The sequence below is a fragment of the Vombatus ursinus genome, unplaced genomic scaffold, assembly GCF_900497805.2.
Source record: "Vombatus ursinus unplaced genomic scaffold, bare-nosed wombat genome assembly UNPS02014798.1, whole genome shotgun sequence".
NCBI lineage: Eukaryota > Metazoa > Chordata > Mammalia > Diprotodontia > Vombatidae > Vombatus > Vombatus ursinus.
In genome coordinates, this window is record NW_020954576.1 from 42,766,994 (window position 1) to 42,784,436 (window position 17,443).

Here is a 17,443-nt window from a genome sequence, read left to right on the forward strand (position 1 = left end):
GTAAACCTCTGAGTGTAAGGGATGCAGTACATTGCAAGAATGGATGGTAGTACAGGAAAGAATGATGGACTTAAAGTCAGAGGAACCGAGTTTGAATTCTGACCTTATTGCCTGTGTGACCTTGTGAGAGTCATTTGACTTCTCTGGACTTCAGTTTTCTCATCTATAAAATGAGACGGCTGGATTAGATGACCTCTTGGGTCCATTTTATCTCTAAATCTATGATCTTATGATTCAGGAATGATATGTTACAATAGCTTACATTTATGTAATGCTTTAAGGATTATGATTTCAGAGGTGAATCAAATACTCCAGGTTCCCTGACAAATAGGAAGCAGCAATAAGGCATATGCCAAAGTATCTATCATACTTAATAATCGTTAGCATTCATATAGAACTTTAAGGTTTGCAAAGTATTTTACAAAGAGTATCTCATTTTATCCCCTACAACAATCCTGGGAGGTAGGTTCTGTTATTGGTTTCACTTTTCAGATGAGGAAACTGAGGCAGGCAGGTTAAGTGACTTATCCAGGGTCCCACAGCTACTAATGAGGCTGAGGCCAGAAGTGAATTCAGGTCTTCCTGACTTCCCATTCTAGCACTCTATCTATTGTGCCAGTTATCTAAGTCTGATAATATGTAGTCTCCATGTCAGCTTAATTTCACAGAATCTCATAGCTGGAAGGAAATACAGAAGTTCGTCGGGATTATTAGTGTTGCCATGTAAAAAACTTCAATACTTAATTGGATCTGTGACCTTTGTGGTGTGGATATTTCCTTCAGTGGAAAAGCCAACAATCTATCTATGTCTTCTAATTCTGTTCCAGCGTTTCTCTGTCTTCCCAGCTGAATCAACTTGAGGTATCCTCAATGAATAGCCTTGTTGAATATTTTTCTCTGGCTATGGTTCAGTAAATCTCATTTTTCTAACTGTTGAATGAAATATGAGTGTCACATTTTGTTTCAGTAACGAACACAAACTATCTGGGAACTGGCATGAGTCAGGCCTAGCCTGGAACACTTGGTTTTGGCCTAGCCCGCAGAGATAAAGTTCTGGGAAATGTTCTGGATGGTCAACATAAATTAGGGTAAGCTCTCTCACCAAAGGGACCTAATCCTGAACAAGGAAGTATGGTCTAAATGAGAGGTTGTACTTCTGTTCCCTGGAGATGCCTGCCCCAGGAGATGATGAACCTCAAAGCCAAGGCCATTAATGAGCAGAATTGGAAAGGTGTCTGTATATTTTAAGTTTAGCACTTCTGCTTTTTCTACAAGAACATCATAGTGTCCCAGGCAAGGATTGCAGCTGAACGTGAAGCTGAAGATGGTAGAATCTATACCTGCATTGAGACACAAGCCCTGAGGGTCCTGTAGATAGACCCATCCAGGAGAAACGCCATGCCCTGTGAGCAGTAAGCGCAGCTGAGCTACTCATCCCACAGAGACCCCAGGAGTAGCAGTGAAATTTATGAGGACTCTGGAGAAAGAAGGAAATCAAGGCCTTACGGTACAAGAACTTATGAGTTGCTTTGGCCATATTTGCTCCTTATGTGTATGCCTGCAAGTGTGTCAACCTTCCTTAAACACACAGTGTATATTTATAGGAGAGTGCACCCTAGGTTATATGGGTGGTTTGGTTTTTTTTAAGGCAGTTGGGGTTAAGTGACTTGCCCAGGGTCATACAGCTAGTAAGTATCAAGTGTTTGGTCTGAGGTCGGATTTGAACTCAGGACCTCCTGACTTCAGAGCCAGTGCTCTTATCCACTGCACCATCTAGCTGCCCCTGTATGGGTGTTTTTTTTTTTTTTTTAAATCTTGTTCGTGCTATGCCCTTTTGGCATATGCCTTTTCTAAAAGCTATTAAAGCCTACTGAATCATTGTTATTGGGATGCAGACTGCTGGGGGCTCAGGAGTTTCAGTGTGAGGAGTAGCCATCTACAGGATTATCCCTAGAACTCAAGGTAGCAGCTACCCTATGCTGACCCAGTCTCCAAATGTGAGCGCAAGATGGTGGAGTAGCCTGATGGTGGTGCTACATAGATAACAGAAATTTGTCATGGAGCCATTCAGCATGCTTATTTGACTTTATCCAATGGTATTGAACAGTACAGATAAGGAGCAGATAAGGCAGGTAGTAGGTTTCATATGGGGAAAAGCATGAACAGTGACAGCACAAGAGGGCAAGGATTCCAAGAGCAGAATGACAGTGTAAACCTGAACCAGTTAACTATAATATCAAGATTGCAAAAAAAGGAAAGTGAAGGCAAAGTAGAGGTGATGGACTGGGAGAAGAAGGAGTAATTGGAGGTCATGGTGAGGATAACTATATCAGTCTCTTGAAATAACTCCTCCATCTTTCCTCTTACTAATTAGAATTATTCCTTTCTATGAAATCAGAATTTCAGTCTTGAGAATATCCTATCCTTTTTAAGCTGACCTCCTCTGTAATATTTTAGGTGGCTAAAGGGCATAGCTAGGTGGTACAGTGGATAGCGTGCTGGGCCTGGAGTCAGAAAGATCGAAGTTCAAATTTGGCTTCAGACACTGATTAGCTGTATGACCCTGGGTATGTCACTTAACCACTGTATGCCTCAGTTTCTTCATTTGTAAAATGGGGATGATGATAATAATAATAATAATACTTTCCTCTCAGGGTTGTTGTGAGGATCAAATGAGATATTTGTAAAAAGCAGTTAGGCCAGTGCCTGGCACATAACAGGTGCAATATAAATGCTTATTCCCTTTCCTTCTTCCCTCTCTCCCTCTCTCCCTCCCTCCCTTCCCCTTTCTTTCCCTTCCTTCAATCGTTCCTTCTTTCTTTCCTACCTTCCTTCCTCCTCCTTAGATAGACTAGTGGTCCCAACTTTCCAGGATTCACCTGTTAGTGCCGGACTCCATCAGCTTTAGCCCACTGCAGCTCAGAACTTCCACACTCAAGGCACCCACTTGCCTCAGCCTCCCCCAGTAGCAGGGATTAAAAGACTGGGCCACCACACCTAGCCCTTTAGGTTCTTTCAACTGACCTTTTAATTGACTCAGAACAGGGTTCCTCTCTTTCTTTTAACCTGGTGTCACTATGGCTAAACTTACAGTGAAGAGTTAATATAATCTTTTGCTTACTTTCCTACCATACATGTCATTTTCTAGCAGTTTGTTGGAAGGCTCTGTGTCAGGCTAAAACCTGCCTCCCTATAACTTCACAGAATTTCAGGGATGAAAAGTCCAATGAAAACTGGAAAAATAAACCCTCCATACAACACACCCAATAAATGCCCATCCAGCTTTCCTTGAAGGCTTCCAATTCTGCTCATTCATCCCTAGTTATGCCCTGTAAACTTCACAGAATAATGAATCTAATCCCTTTTAAACATCTTTACATGTTTAGAGATGGTGATCATGACTCCCCAAATCATCTATTCTCTAGGATAAATATCTTCCTGTCTTTTAATTGTTCCTCACATAATAAGGTTTCAGATTTCAGTTTGTTCCCATTGCTCTAAACATGTGGCACCCAGAATTAAATATGATACTCCAGACGTGGTTTGATCAGTTCTGAGTAGAACGGAACTGGGTCTGGACCCTATTCTTCTCTTAATGAAGTCTAAAATCACATTGGCATTTTTGTCAGCCACATCAAAGTGTTGGCTTGTACTGAGTTTACAGTTAACCAAAATCACTGTCTTTTTTTTTTATATGAATAGCTTTCTAATCAAACTTCTTCCATCCTGTTCTTGTATAGCTGATCCTTTGAACATAAGTACTAGATCTAACATTCATCCATATTTAATTTCATCTTGTTGGGTTTGGCCCATGATTCTGGCCTGTCAAAATCTTTTTGGATCATGATTCTGTCATCCACTATTTAGCAAATTCCTCCCAGATTTGCATCATCAACAAACACCATCTATGCCTCTGTTCAGGTCACCATTTAAAGTGATACCGGAAAGGATCAAGGACAGTCAGATACTAGAGATCACCTTTCAGAATGACACCAATATGCAAATGCATTAATCATTCAAACATCTATAAATCTAACCATCCTATTATCTAGACCACATTTTCCCCATCTTTTCCTCAAAGATAAACAAAATTAAATTAGGATGCAGTACCATATATAGCATCCGTCTGATTTACTCATTTAACAACCCTATCTGAAAAGGAAATGTGGTTTCTTTGGTGTCATGTGTTACAGATGAACTGCATCTTCATAATCACTCCTTCCCTTTTAATTCCACTTAATAATCCATTCTAGATTTTTTTTGGGGGGGGGGAGGGAAGGGAAAGGAACAATGGTCTTTGCTTATACAGAGTCTACCTTCCTCCCTTTTTAAAAAATTGGGGCATCTGTCAACCTTCTATTTTCTAGTACTTCTCCCATTCTTCACAGTTTCCCAGAGATTATCAACAATGTTTGAACAATCAGATTTATAGACTCTCTCTCTCTCTCTCTTTAAGAGTCCAAGGATGTAATTTATGTGGGTCTGGAAACTTGAACTCATTCATTATAAACTCCTAGATGTTATGTTTAAAAAATTATTTTTACTGTGTCCTCACTTTGGTTTTGAATGCCTCTTAACCTTTGTTCTATCCTTTTTGGTCTAAAGATTCTTTGACAAAGAAAACAAAAGTATAACACCAATTGACTTATTTCCCTTTCTTGTCCAATAATATGATGCCATCGACCTGAAGCAGCAAGTATTTTCTTTCCTTTTTCTTCTCATTCCAAATATACTTTAAACCTCTTTTTAAAAATTGTCTTTAGCATTTCCCCATCTCCTTCCCCCCGCCCCAAGTGTCAGCTCATTTTGGGTTCTAAATGTCCTGATATTACTTACAGGTCTGAGGCACTTTTGTATTCTTCCTTGTTGTGTCTCTCTTTCCTTCTTTGAATATGTCATTCTTAGGCCTGAGCTCACCTGAAAGTACTCTCAGGGGTCACATTTGTCTCTTTAGGTACCTTCTCCTTTTTTTTTTTCCTTGAGATGATTAGCAACTATACTCTCAGAATTTTACTTCTGGAAACCCTGCATACATTGTGTGTCAAATTTCCTTTTAGAATCTGCTGTGGTGCTAAGTGCCAAGTCATATTAGCCTTTTCCTAAGTTTAAACCCAAAGCTGAGTATTTGTTCAGTCCTTTTGTGACCCCATTTGGGTTTTTCTTGAAAAAGATACTGGAGTGGTTTGCCATTTCCTTCTCCAGTTCTCTTGACGGATGAGGAAACTGAGGCAAACAGAGTTAAGTGACTTGCCCAGGGTCACTCAGCTTGTAAATATCTGGGACCTTATTTAAACTTAGGTCTTCCTGACTCCAGGCCCAGCACTCTCTCCACTGTGCCACCTAGCTGCCCCCGACTAGATAAGAAGAGCGATGAAAGCAAGAAAGAGAACCCCAAGGCTAAGGGTGTCTTCTTTTTCAACTGTTTCTCATCTCAATTCGAAGTTCACGTTCATAGACGACTATTAGACATTGGGTTAGAAATTTCTTATAACTTCTTTTTGATTCCTGATGGGGATACTGTGCCCCATAAACTCATTTCAGAGACTGAAAAAAAATATCCCACAGAAGCATTGTGGAGGTTAGGGCTAAGAAGTCACTCTATTCCCAAGATCCTCCTTAATTAACATACAAATGAAGCTGAGCCAAAACAAAAGCGAGGCGAATAAACCCAAGCTGATTGCCCTTTTCCTTCCACGTCCAGAGTCCGGCCTTAATTTTGTACATTTGTCAGTAACAAAGGCCTTGTCTTTTGTACTGGGTTATCAACCAGTCCCAAAACCTTTCTGTCTCCCTACACCAAGTTTCTACCAGGCCTTTCCTGGTTGGTGTAGGAAATGTGTTTTGTACAAAACTCCCTTTGTGGTCAATTGGTTTCGAAACCAACATAAGAGTAAAATGATGACTACGGTAAAAGATCATGAATTAGGATTATACTAATTTGGAATTGATGATCACCTGAATAACGTCTGGGTTTCCTACTGTCTTAAAAAGCCGGTAGGTTAGTTTGCTAGGAAAGTGAAAAGTATGACCAGCAGGTGTTGCTGTGGAGCAAAGCTGGCTCGCCTGCGGAGCCCTTTCTCAAAAGAAAAGGCCTTGGGCTGGTTCTTCTGAGAACGCACCCATTTCCTCTCACTAGGCCAGTTTGGGGATCTAACCTTGCCTTTGATCACCACCTTGTCACTTGACCCTTTCTCCTCTCTACATCAGAGGCTGAAGGTTTTTGTCTAGGTACCCAAGCTAAAAGCAAGTTGGTTATCATAAACAACGAGCTCATGATTTTAGCCCCAGGCAATGGTCCTCAGGCCCATGTGGATCCCTTTGCTCCTTTATAGAGCTTATTAATATGAGTTATTAATAAGAATCATTATAGCTCAGAGCCTTCAGATCAGAACTGAAGTCTGATCACTAGGACAGGGTTAGTCTCCTAACCTATTTATACTTTTTAAGCTATCCACAGACAGCCCCTTGCCCGTTTGCACTCTCTGTAGGCAATTAGAGAGATACCCAACTCAAAAGTCATTAAGGATGATCTTATCTTTATCTAGACATAGCTGGCTTTAAAGTACTACGGAAAACAACAAATAACTGAAGAAGTATAGAAAACTCTTGATTTAAAAATCCATGCTTTCAGGCTGAAAAGGAGAGGAGAAAAAGGGAGAAAGTAAAACCTTTTTTTAAATCTCTGTTCAGTTGTTAAAGGACCATCGCACGTGATGAGTTCACCTTTTGTTCCACAAAGAGGAGGCAGCCTGCCTTTGACACCGTTTGGCTGTGGCTGCCAGTCTTGCCTTTTCGCCCTCCATTGCTGTCTTCTTCTTCTCAGTGGTTGGGGGCTGGGGTGGGTTGGGGAGAACTGGGAGGGAAGAAGAATTATCACTGCCCTGTCGCTGCTGCCACAGAATAGTTTAAATCATTAACGTTGTTCACTTGCATCCTACTCTCCGTGACCCCATTTGGGGTTTTCTTGGCAGAGATACTACAGTGGTTTGCCATTTCCTTCTCAGGCTCACTTGACAGATTAGGAAACCGAGGCAAAAAGGGTTAAGTGACTCACTCAGGGTCACATAGCTAGTAAGTGTCTGAGTCTGGATTTGAACTCAGGCCTTCCTGACTCCAGGCCTGGTGCTCTATCCACCTAGCTGCCTTTAGATAACTTAAACACAAACAACTAAAATAATCAATGCACACAATTCCATCCTGCTCCTTAAAACAGGTCCAAAGATTTCTCCTTGGTAAAAATTTACCCCACTGGGTTTGCCTATGGCCAATTGTTGTGAGGATCAAATCAGATATTTGAAAAGCTCTTAGCACAGTGCCTAGCACAGAGAAAGGTCCTCAATAAATGCTTGTTCTCTTCCCCTTCCCTATGTAGGAGTCAAAGTATTTTTAAAAATGCATTTCTTCATAATTTTTATAATTAATTTTCTCTCTAATTCACGTCTTTCCCCTACTTTGTTTAATTTAGTAAGGTTTTACTGAATATAGAACCACAAGCCTGTGAGGCATATGACCAACTGGCTTTGAATTTAGACACTTTTAGAGTGCTATGTGTCTTATAGGATATTCCAAAAACCTTAGGGCAGTTATAAGCTATTAAAGCTTAGTCTCTGCTGTCTTAAGCTTTTAGAGCCCAAAAGTGCACTAAGACTGTTGAGATGCCCTGCATTTCTTAGGTGATAGGGTAAACTTGTACATGAGTTTTTGTTACCCTCTTTAGATGAAGGAAATGGCAATATTTAATTAGCAGAGTTCTCAGAGCCCAAAGACATTCAGGAAGCTTTCTGATGAACTTAACATGAGTCTAGCATTATAGAATGAAAGAATAACTTTTTTCAGCATGCCTTGGTGGGTGAACTGCAAATTGCCACGGAGGTGTTCTAGGGTAGGAAATGCTCATTTTCTTTGGGTATCTATACAGTCAGACATTGTGGCATGAGGTTCTAATCCTAGAAAGTATCACGAGTCCATGGGGGAATGGGAGTATGTAAAAGGAACTACCTCACCCAAGCGCTACCAAGATCCCTTGTGGCTTTTGTTGAGTGAAGTCTGGGGGATGATTTGAAGGGCACTCAAATTAGTGATCCATGGAGATAGGAGCATGTATAATATGACCATGTACTTAGAGCTAGAAGAAACCTAAAAGGAGTTAACAGGAATTTCAGATCATAACTCAGAGAAGTGTTCAAACCAAGAAGCATCAAGAGAAAGGAATTCAAAAGACAGACCTAAAAATGCTTAGGTCAGAAGGGCAGTATGGTGAGGTCTATGGACCCATTCTCAGAATAATGTTATGAAATGCATAAAATACATAGGAAGTCAATTGTATTGAAATAGTTACCAAAACGTATGTTTAAAAAACAAACAAACCAAGTTCAGGTTGAGAATACTTATACTTTTGCCTTACTTGCCACCAACAACCAAAATCCCTATACATCCTAGAAAGAATAATTTAGAAATTTTAGTTCCATATTCTGGGATTGGATAGCTCTGTGTTATATATACTCGTAATTATCTTACCTAAGTGTATTATTTCTGAATTTGTATATATCCTTTTTTATCTTTGTATATATTCTTTCCTCCTGTGAATACATTTCCTCTAGAAATGTTTTTCCCTGGTGCAGGAGTTCTTGGTATATACAAAGAAGGAGGTTATGAGGGTTAGGATTCTACCTGAGTTCTTGGGGACAGATGGGACAACCTGAAGAAAGGAAAAGATAATAAAGCATTGAATATGGTATTCCTCTGGACCTAGGGAATAACCAGTCTCAGGAACCAGGAATGTTAAGGGGGTTTGGTATCTCAAGTTGCTATTCAACAAGGAAAGTTTAGAAATTAGTAAATGAGGTAGTCTTGGGGCTAAGGACAAGGTTATGAGGACTGGCTTTGAGAAGAGCTGAAATCCCTGGAAAACTCAAGGTTCAGGGCTGAACATAGAAGGGGCTTAATAGATATTGACTGACTGACCAATGCAACAGTTGGGTCAGAGAGGGAAGCCAGAAGCCCGGAGAAACCTTCACTAGGTCAGTTTGGTGCTGGCTGACCCTTTCCTGTATTCTTGATTTCTAGTACCTGATATTACTTTGACAGACCTAGTAGGAAGCCTAAGGCTTAAAACAGAGAGAACACCCAATGCTTCTTCCACTTTCCACCTTGTATTCCTCTTCTTCCTGCTCTTAACCTCACAACTTCCTTGAAGTTCCTTCGGTTGACAAAGAGTCAACACATGCTTAATTCTAATTTTATTTTTTTCATTTTTAAATTTTTTTCTAAAACTTAAATACACAATAAGAAAAGAAAAAGAAACATATTATAAACTTAAATATTAAAACTTAAATACAAAGTAAGAAAATTTTAAAAAAATGTCATGTGTACAGCAGACAAGAGAGGATTCAAAATATAGAGCAATAAATTTCCATCTCAAGAAAGCCTATGTATTAAATACTATGTGTTGTGTTGAGAGCTATCCAGCTTTTCTTTGCTTCTTTCCTAATTCTAATTTTAAAACAAAGTAATGATGAGTCCATTTAGGATGATAGCATTTAGACAGACTTTAGATGAAACTTAAAGGTTTACAAAACATTTTCTTCACAACAATCCTGCAAGGTAGACAGTACAAATATGTTACCCCATTTTATAGGTGAGAAATTTGAGTCTGAGAGGTTAAGTGACTTGCCTATGATCATATAGCTAGGAAATGTTAGAGGAAAGATTTGAACCCAAATTTTCCTCTCTCCAGGTGTAGCATTCTGCTGTGTGTGACCCCAGCAAGTCACTTAACCTCTTCCTGCCTCAGTTTCCTCATCTGTAAAATGGGGATAATAAGAGCACTTATCTCTTAGGGTGGTCAATAGGATCAAATGAGTTTCTATTTGCAAACCTTAAAACCCTATAGAAATGCTGGTTGTTATTATTAAGGCCCAGTGAAGCCCATTAGCCACTCATTGATTTCAATGTGGTTATGGGTATGGGCCTGAAAATCTTATCTAAACCATAAACTATTAACTATTAACATAAACCATAGAACGATTCACTATTAATTCAGGACACATAGTTTCACTCATGGTCCCTTGGTTGCTGAAGCACTCCTGGGTGTGAATCCAGGAATCCCTAGGGATAAAACTCACTTTTGGGAAAGTTGCTAGAGTTGACCTTAGTGTCTGTGCCCAGGGGCTTGGGATCCAACGTTGGAGCTCTTTCAGTTGCCATATCTGCTCCTGATACAACCTGGGTGAAGCATGCTGCAGAAAAGTTTCAACGTCACCCTTAGTCTCCTGGGGTGTTAGTGTCTAAGGAAGAGAGACTGATTGTTGTGAGGAATCTAATACACAAGACTTTCAGGCACAATGAACCAAACACACCTTCTCCCATTTATTCATTTGAGTCACATTCATAAATGGAATACTTATTTAAGTAGCAGAATGTCAAAGCTGTAACAAATATAGTCCTTAACCCACTGCCCTGAAACTGTTAATCCCAACACTGATTTTAAGCAGGCATTCTAAGATATGGCTGTTACTAAGCTTTAAATATGCACGTACTAGTGATAACATGTACTTTGAGAGCTGGCTTTCTATTATTAATAGGATGAGATGCAAGGCTTCTAATTAAGCATGAAACAAACCACTGTAAACTTTGCACATTGCACATAATCCTATTAGAGGGTTACTGCAATTCTAAATTGTTTCTCTAATACCCCCATGATTTATTATAGGATCTCAGTGGATGCATCTTATTGCTTCATATTGGAGCTTCACGTCTGGCTTATCTTAATGTGGGTGATGACCCCTTTGGGTTTTGTAAAGCAATATCTAAAAATCATTAATCCTAAATGACTCATCACGCTATGTACCTAATAGCAGCAGGCTCATCTGTACTGTCTCCTTCAGATTAGAGCTATATTACCCAATTATTTATCTATTCTTGCAAGAATTTGTATATGAATTTGGCGTGCTCAAAATTGCATCTAGAGCAACTTGGTAGGCATTTTGTAGAAGGGAAAAGAATCCAAAGATGTCAATTCGATTGGAGACCCCACTGCAATATTCCTATAGTTGGGAATCATTTATTTTCTTGCTTTACAACATGCTTTATTTTCCTCTTCCCTTTGCTTTCACATTCTTTGCTAATTAGTTTTACAATTGCTTGGGACACCAACTGGTTGTGTCACTTTGGACAAGTCTTAATCTCTCACTTTAAGGATTCTATTCTGTACAATGAGGTCACTAGATGAGGTGCTAGGAAGGTCTCTTCTGGTTATAACACTCTAGAGTAAGCGCTATGTCCTTGAGACTTGTAGAAATACTTATAGAACTAGTTTTATGCAGGGCTCCAATGGAAAATGAACTCTAAATGTCTTTCCTTCTCTTTTCTTTCTCCTTTATCTCTTCCCAATAATTCACCTCTAAGTGGCACAGTGGATAGGGTTCTAGAGTCAGAGTCAGGAAGACCCAATTGATCTGAACATTGCTTAGGACATACTCCCTGATAGTGGTAAATAACTTCCAGCAAGCCTACCTACATCTCCCTGTTTTATGAATTACTTGACTTTAATTATCAAAGGATCACTGAACAGAGTTCTCTCGACCTTTGCATTTATCAAGGAATCTTGTATTAGCTTTATATGTGCACAAGGGACTTCTTGCTGGAGAAGGACAAGATGACATTTAGCATTATCAAATCTAATGTTTTTGTGTAATCAACAAATAAACAGCATCTTGGATTCTCTGTCTCTTTCAGGAAATTATGTAACTGTAAAGGTGTGATCTGCTGTAGAAGAGAGTTTTTGAAAGCCTGCCTAACCCTTTCTCATGGTTTCATCAAGAACACCTCAAGACATATAGAGGCCATTCCTACAAAGATTCTGTAAAGATGAGAAAGGAGGCCTCTTAGTAAGTAGTGATGGGTGTTATTTCACTTGATTTTTTAGATGATATCATGAAAGTTTTCCCCAAACTCTGATTCTGATGCCTCACTATAATGTTGAGGTGAGCCTGGACTTTTGAAGACTAATCCAGAGGACAGTGTGCTCTGATAGGTTCTTCTATCTTGAAAAAGCTTTGGGTTCATTCTTGGCACCAAACCAGATGTGCTTTCTGAGAACCCTCCTAGCTATGCATAAAAAGTCTCATCATCAGTAGGCTGGTCAGGTGGTAATGAATTCTTTGGCCACTGAAACCCATAAAACAAAGAAGAATACAAAATGAAGCTTAAGTCTTCCTAGCTCCCCTTCTGAGTCTTCAGTGACAGAAGTAGGGGAGGGAGTGGTGGGAATGGTGGTAAGAACACAATCTACTTTAGACATTTATAAATCCTAATTTAACTCTTGGTACTCTAAATGTGAGATTCTTTTTCTAGTAACCAATGAGTGAGAGGAATTGAATTATATCAAAATTGATATTCTTGCAGGAAATAAAATCAGAAGACATAAAGAAGTTGCAGCTAAACAGAAGAATGATTCCACAGGTTCCCCTGGGAACATCACTAAGAGAGGTGACAGCAACCAAAGAGAACAAGAAAAACCATTTCATGGAACATGTGGCCATCTCATATTGCAGTGCTTGTAATCAATATTTGTGAAGATGACCATAAGGAAGATAATTGCATCTAAGTTCCATAAAAAAACAAACAAACTTGATAAAACATTCCCAGCCAAATTAACTTACATGGCTTTAGAGCAGAAGTATATACTTACTAGGCAGAGTACTGGGCTTAGAGTCAGGAAGATGAGTCTTCCTGAGTTCAAATCCACCCTCAGACACCTGCAGGCTGCATGACGCTGTGCAAGTCACTTAACCCTATTTGCATTAGTTTCCTCGTTTGTAAAATGAGTTGGAGAAGGAAATGGCAAACCACTTCAGTATCTTTGCCAAGAAAACCCCCAATAAGGTCACAAAAAGTCAGACACAATTGAAAAATAACTGAATAACAAAATATACTTACTGGCTTTAGATATTTAGTGACTTTAGGGCAGAAGTGGGCCGAAGAAAGAACATCAAGAAATATACTGGAAAACATGGTTGAAGAACAAGGAAAGAACCAATGATGAAGCATCCTGCTTACCTTCTGATAGAGAGGTAATGAAGTCATGGTGCAAAACGAGACATATTTTTGGATGTAATCAGTGTAGGGATCTGTTTTGCTTAACTATGTAGATTTGTTACAAGGGTTTTTTTTCCCAATGGGAGAAAGGAGGAGAGAGAGAAAATAGATTTTTGTTTATTAAAATAATTTAATTTAAAAATAAAAACAAAGGAATAAGAAATGAGAGGCCAAGTGCTTAATACAGAAAAATCACATGTATAAATCATGATTACTTTCTTTGAAAAGAGAGTCTAGTTTGGAGGTGTTGGGCATGGCAAGCATCAAATAACTTCATAAAAAATGAAACTGGACATATTTTCATGGACAAGAAATGACTGGTTACCAATGAAGGAATCATTTAGGTATCACCTGCCTGTATATAGAAAGACCACCAACTTATTGAAGTTCAAAAACAATACCAAATTACAAGAAAAAGTTTTAAAAATGATAAAAGACAGGGTGCAACAATAGTTCAAGTTCTAACTTGAACTATTTAAACAAGTTGTTGATGCAAAAAAATGGGGAAATGAATAATGCATAGATGATCACTATCACCTAAGGAAATTTAACTGGTAGAAATCAATTGCTACAATGAGGAGACCACTTCAATCAGTTAACTCTTTCCTTACCAAGCAGAGGGATACACAGCCAAGGCACACTATTTTAGACTATAAACTTATTTGTAAAATCTTATGGAGGATGGTAGAAAATTATGATCTGTTTACTTCATAAACCATTAAGAAACAGTGGAAGGAAAAACAATTTTACAGAAAGGTTGATAACAGACCAAATTGAGGCAGAATATTCTGAGGTCATTTATGGATGAAACTGAAAGGAAGACAATGAATAATGATAGAATATTGTGTTCTGCCTATCCAACCACATCTGTATTACTGTATTCAGGTATAGGTGTCAATATTTAACAAAGCCACTGATGACCTAGAGATCACCCACAAGAGGGCAACCAACACTGTGAAGGGCTTTGAGTATATCCATGCCACATAAAGGTCAGTTGAAATAACTAAGGATGTTTAGACTAGAGAAAAAAAGGTCTCAAGGGGAACATAATACCTTTCTTTAAATATCTGAAGGACTGTTACGGGGAAAGAGGGATAGCAAAACATTTCCATAAGGCTCTTTTCCAAAAAGTGTCTCAAATGCACATATCAAAATCATACAAGATTCTTAGAAAGATATAACAACAGGGGTAATTTTGTTTGGCAGCTCTCTGATTATTAATATCAAGTGAGACATCAAACACAAGAGTGCTATGCTTATCAATACTGTTCTCACCTTCCATGAAGGATGTTTAGCACAAAGCCCAAATTAAAGGATCCTTTATAAATTATGAGGTCCTCCAGATGTTTCTGATTGTATCAAGCTCTGGAACACTGAAGAGCTCTATAAATGCGATTCACAATAGCTCAAGAGTTTGACTCAACTATCCACATGGGGAAAAAAAGTAGATGAAGAATGTTTACTTTCAGACTATGGTATACAGTTCTACAGACAACTCAGAGAACATATATACACACATATATATATACACACACACACACTATATCTGTATACACACACATATGCACATACATACACATACATATAAATACATACATGTATGAATGTGTGTATATATACATGCACACTATATGTGTTATACACACACACACACACACACATATATATATATATATGTATGTATATCTGTATCAACACTATAGGTCAAGAACAGCTTGGCCTAGATTTGAGGAAGTAAAGGATGAACTAGATTAGCCTGGGGAAATTACAAATATTTTTAATGACCCTAAACTTCTCCCTAATACAAAGATTCTTATTTTTCAACATCAACATCCTTCTGGTGATACTATATGGCCATGTATTATGGAATACCCCAGCCTCCAAATAATTAAAGTTGTGGGTTATCCAAAGGGCAATGAAGAAGCTCATAGTGGTTATGAGTGGTCTTCAACATGTTATCAATGTAGAATTACACAAGAGAGCTAAAGGGTGACTTCAAAGAAATATATGACCTGAATAGAAGGTTGGCCAGTCATGAGGTAAGAACAAGAAAACCCAGGGGCAGTGTGTGATCCATTGGTATCTGCTTAGTGTCAAGATATATATAGAGGAGATGCAGCATGTTGGTTGGATCCAATATGGAGCATTTTGGGGAAGACATGGATAAGAGCTGTGTAGGATGAAAAAGCATGGATGGGTTAGCATGAACTACAAGAGAAGGACTTAATACTGCTGAGATCATAGATCTATTGAAGTATTAGCAAATATAATATTGAGGTAATTTCTAAATGATGTACTCTACAGAACAAGTATAGTTAAGACTCAACAAAATTTTAAAGTCTATAAACATACAGCAAACCAGCTGGTTTTCTTAATTAGCTCCAAGAAAAACACAGACCATCAGAGTTGGAAGGGAGCTTAGTGACTATTGACTCCAGCCCCTTCATTTTGAAGTGGGAGAAACTGAGGCCTTGAGAGGGAAAATAACTTGTCTAAGGTTACAGAGCTATAGGAAATAGCACAAGAAGGGCTCAATCCTAGTCTTTTGCTTGAATTCCAGTACTCTTCCAAGAAGCCATATTGCTACAGTTGCTCAACCATTCACTCAGACACTAGAGGTACTTGAAGGTACATTGTGCACCTGAAAGTGACAAGGGTTGGATTAGATTATCTATAAAGTCACTTATGATAACTGAATCATTATAATAATATTAATAATTATATATTAATATAGTTTATATATTAATATTAATAGCTAGCATGTGTATAATGCTTTAAGGTTTCCAGAGAGCTTTACAAATATTATCTCATTTCATCCTCACTATAGTCCTACGTGGGCATCCCCATTTTACAGAAGAGGAAACCGAGGCAGAAGGAGTTGTTAAGTGGTTTGCCCATGGTCACAGAGCAAGTATATGAATGAGGTTAGAGCTGAACTCTTCTGTATTCCATGTCCTGTAGTCTATCTGCTGTGCTATCATTAAGGTTCAGATAAGGACCCACTCTACTTTAGAACCCACAATCTAAATTTTTTTTCAGAGAAGAAACCAGGAACAAAATGGTCTCACTAAAAGGCATAGGGCAATCCAGATGAGTAAACCCATGCTCGGGCCAAAGCAAACAAATGACAGGAGAGAACAGGACGTGATGTTATCTGGATAGCTTCGGAATGCTCCGAAAGCACACACTCCTACTCAGAACCCAATATCCAACCATCTAAAATGGGTTCTTCATCTGAGGTCCATGAACTTTAAAAACTCTTTTTTGATAATTGTATTTCCATGGAATTGATTTCCTTTGTAGTCCTGTGTTTTATGCATTAAAAACCACTGTTCTGAGAAGGTCCATAGGCTTTACCAGACTTCCAAGGAGGTCCAGGATATGAGAGAAAAGCTTAAGAAGCCCAGATTTTAGCTTACAAAAAAGGTAACTAGGATAGTACCTATGGAAGTGCTTGATAAATGTTTATTGACTGATTGATTATAGGAACAAATAATCATGGACTTAGAGCCAGAAGGGCCCCTAAAGGTTATTTAATCCAATCCCCCTAAGTCTACAAATATGGAAATGGAAGCCTAGAGAGGCTAGGAGCCTTTCCCAAGGACAGCTAGTAAATGGTAGGGGAGGGGAGTCAAACCAGCTTCTGACTCCAAATGCAGCATTCCTTCCATGGCATAAAATAATTCATTGGTACATTAAAAATTCAAAATACATATTTGCAAATAGGCATTTATTTAAAAAAATAGAAGAGGGAACTGAGTATGTATACCAGTCACACAGGGAAGGGAATAAACATTTATGTAGCACTACTATGTGCCAGGCACTGTGCTGAGTGTTTTGACAAAGATTTCATTTGATACCCACAACAACCCTTCGAGGTAGGTGTTATTGTTATCCTCATTTTGCCATTGAGTAAACTGAGGCAAACAAAATTACTTGCCTGGGCTCACACAGTTCCTAAGTGTCTGAGGCTATATTTGAACTCAGGTCTTGCTGACTCCAGGCCCAGCAATCTATCTGCTGTACTACGGGCCACCTACAGTATTTTACCACTGATTAATTTTAGCCTGATGGAGGGCCAAAAGAAGTTGAGCTTACAATATACACTTAATAAATACTTGTTAAATTGAATTGGATTACATTGATACTACTATAAAGGAAGGAGAATGTATTCTAATGATCCTTTTTTGTAAGAAATTTCATAACCATTGTTAAAAATAATATGGGAGGGAGAGGGATACTAGATTGGAAGGGCCAGTTCTTATCAATATTTCAAAAACATCTATTATTTCATCAGCATGGGAAGTCCCTCCTCCCTACCCCGGGTAGATGACACCCTCTCTGT

General features: G+C 38.7%; 1 long non-coding RNA gene across 1 annotated transcript in view; it reads left to right on the plus strand.

Moving 5' to 3' along the window:
• LOC114049567 overlaps positions 1 to 12,699 on the plus strand; it is a 33,586-nt gene extending 20,887 nt beyond the window's left edge. The window contains exons 2-3 of the long non-coding RNA XR_003569876.1: positions 11,737 to 11,888; positions 12,406 to 12,699. This is a non-coding gene — a long non-coding RNA (uncharacterized LOC114049567). The remainder of the gene's footprint in view (positions 1 to 11,736; positions 11,889 to 12,405) is intronic.
• The last annotated feature ends 4,744 nt before the right edge of the window (positions 12,700 to 17,443 follow it).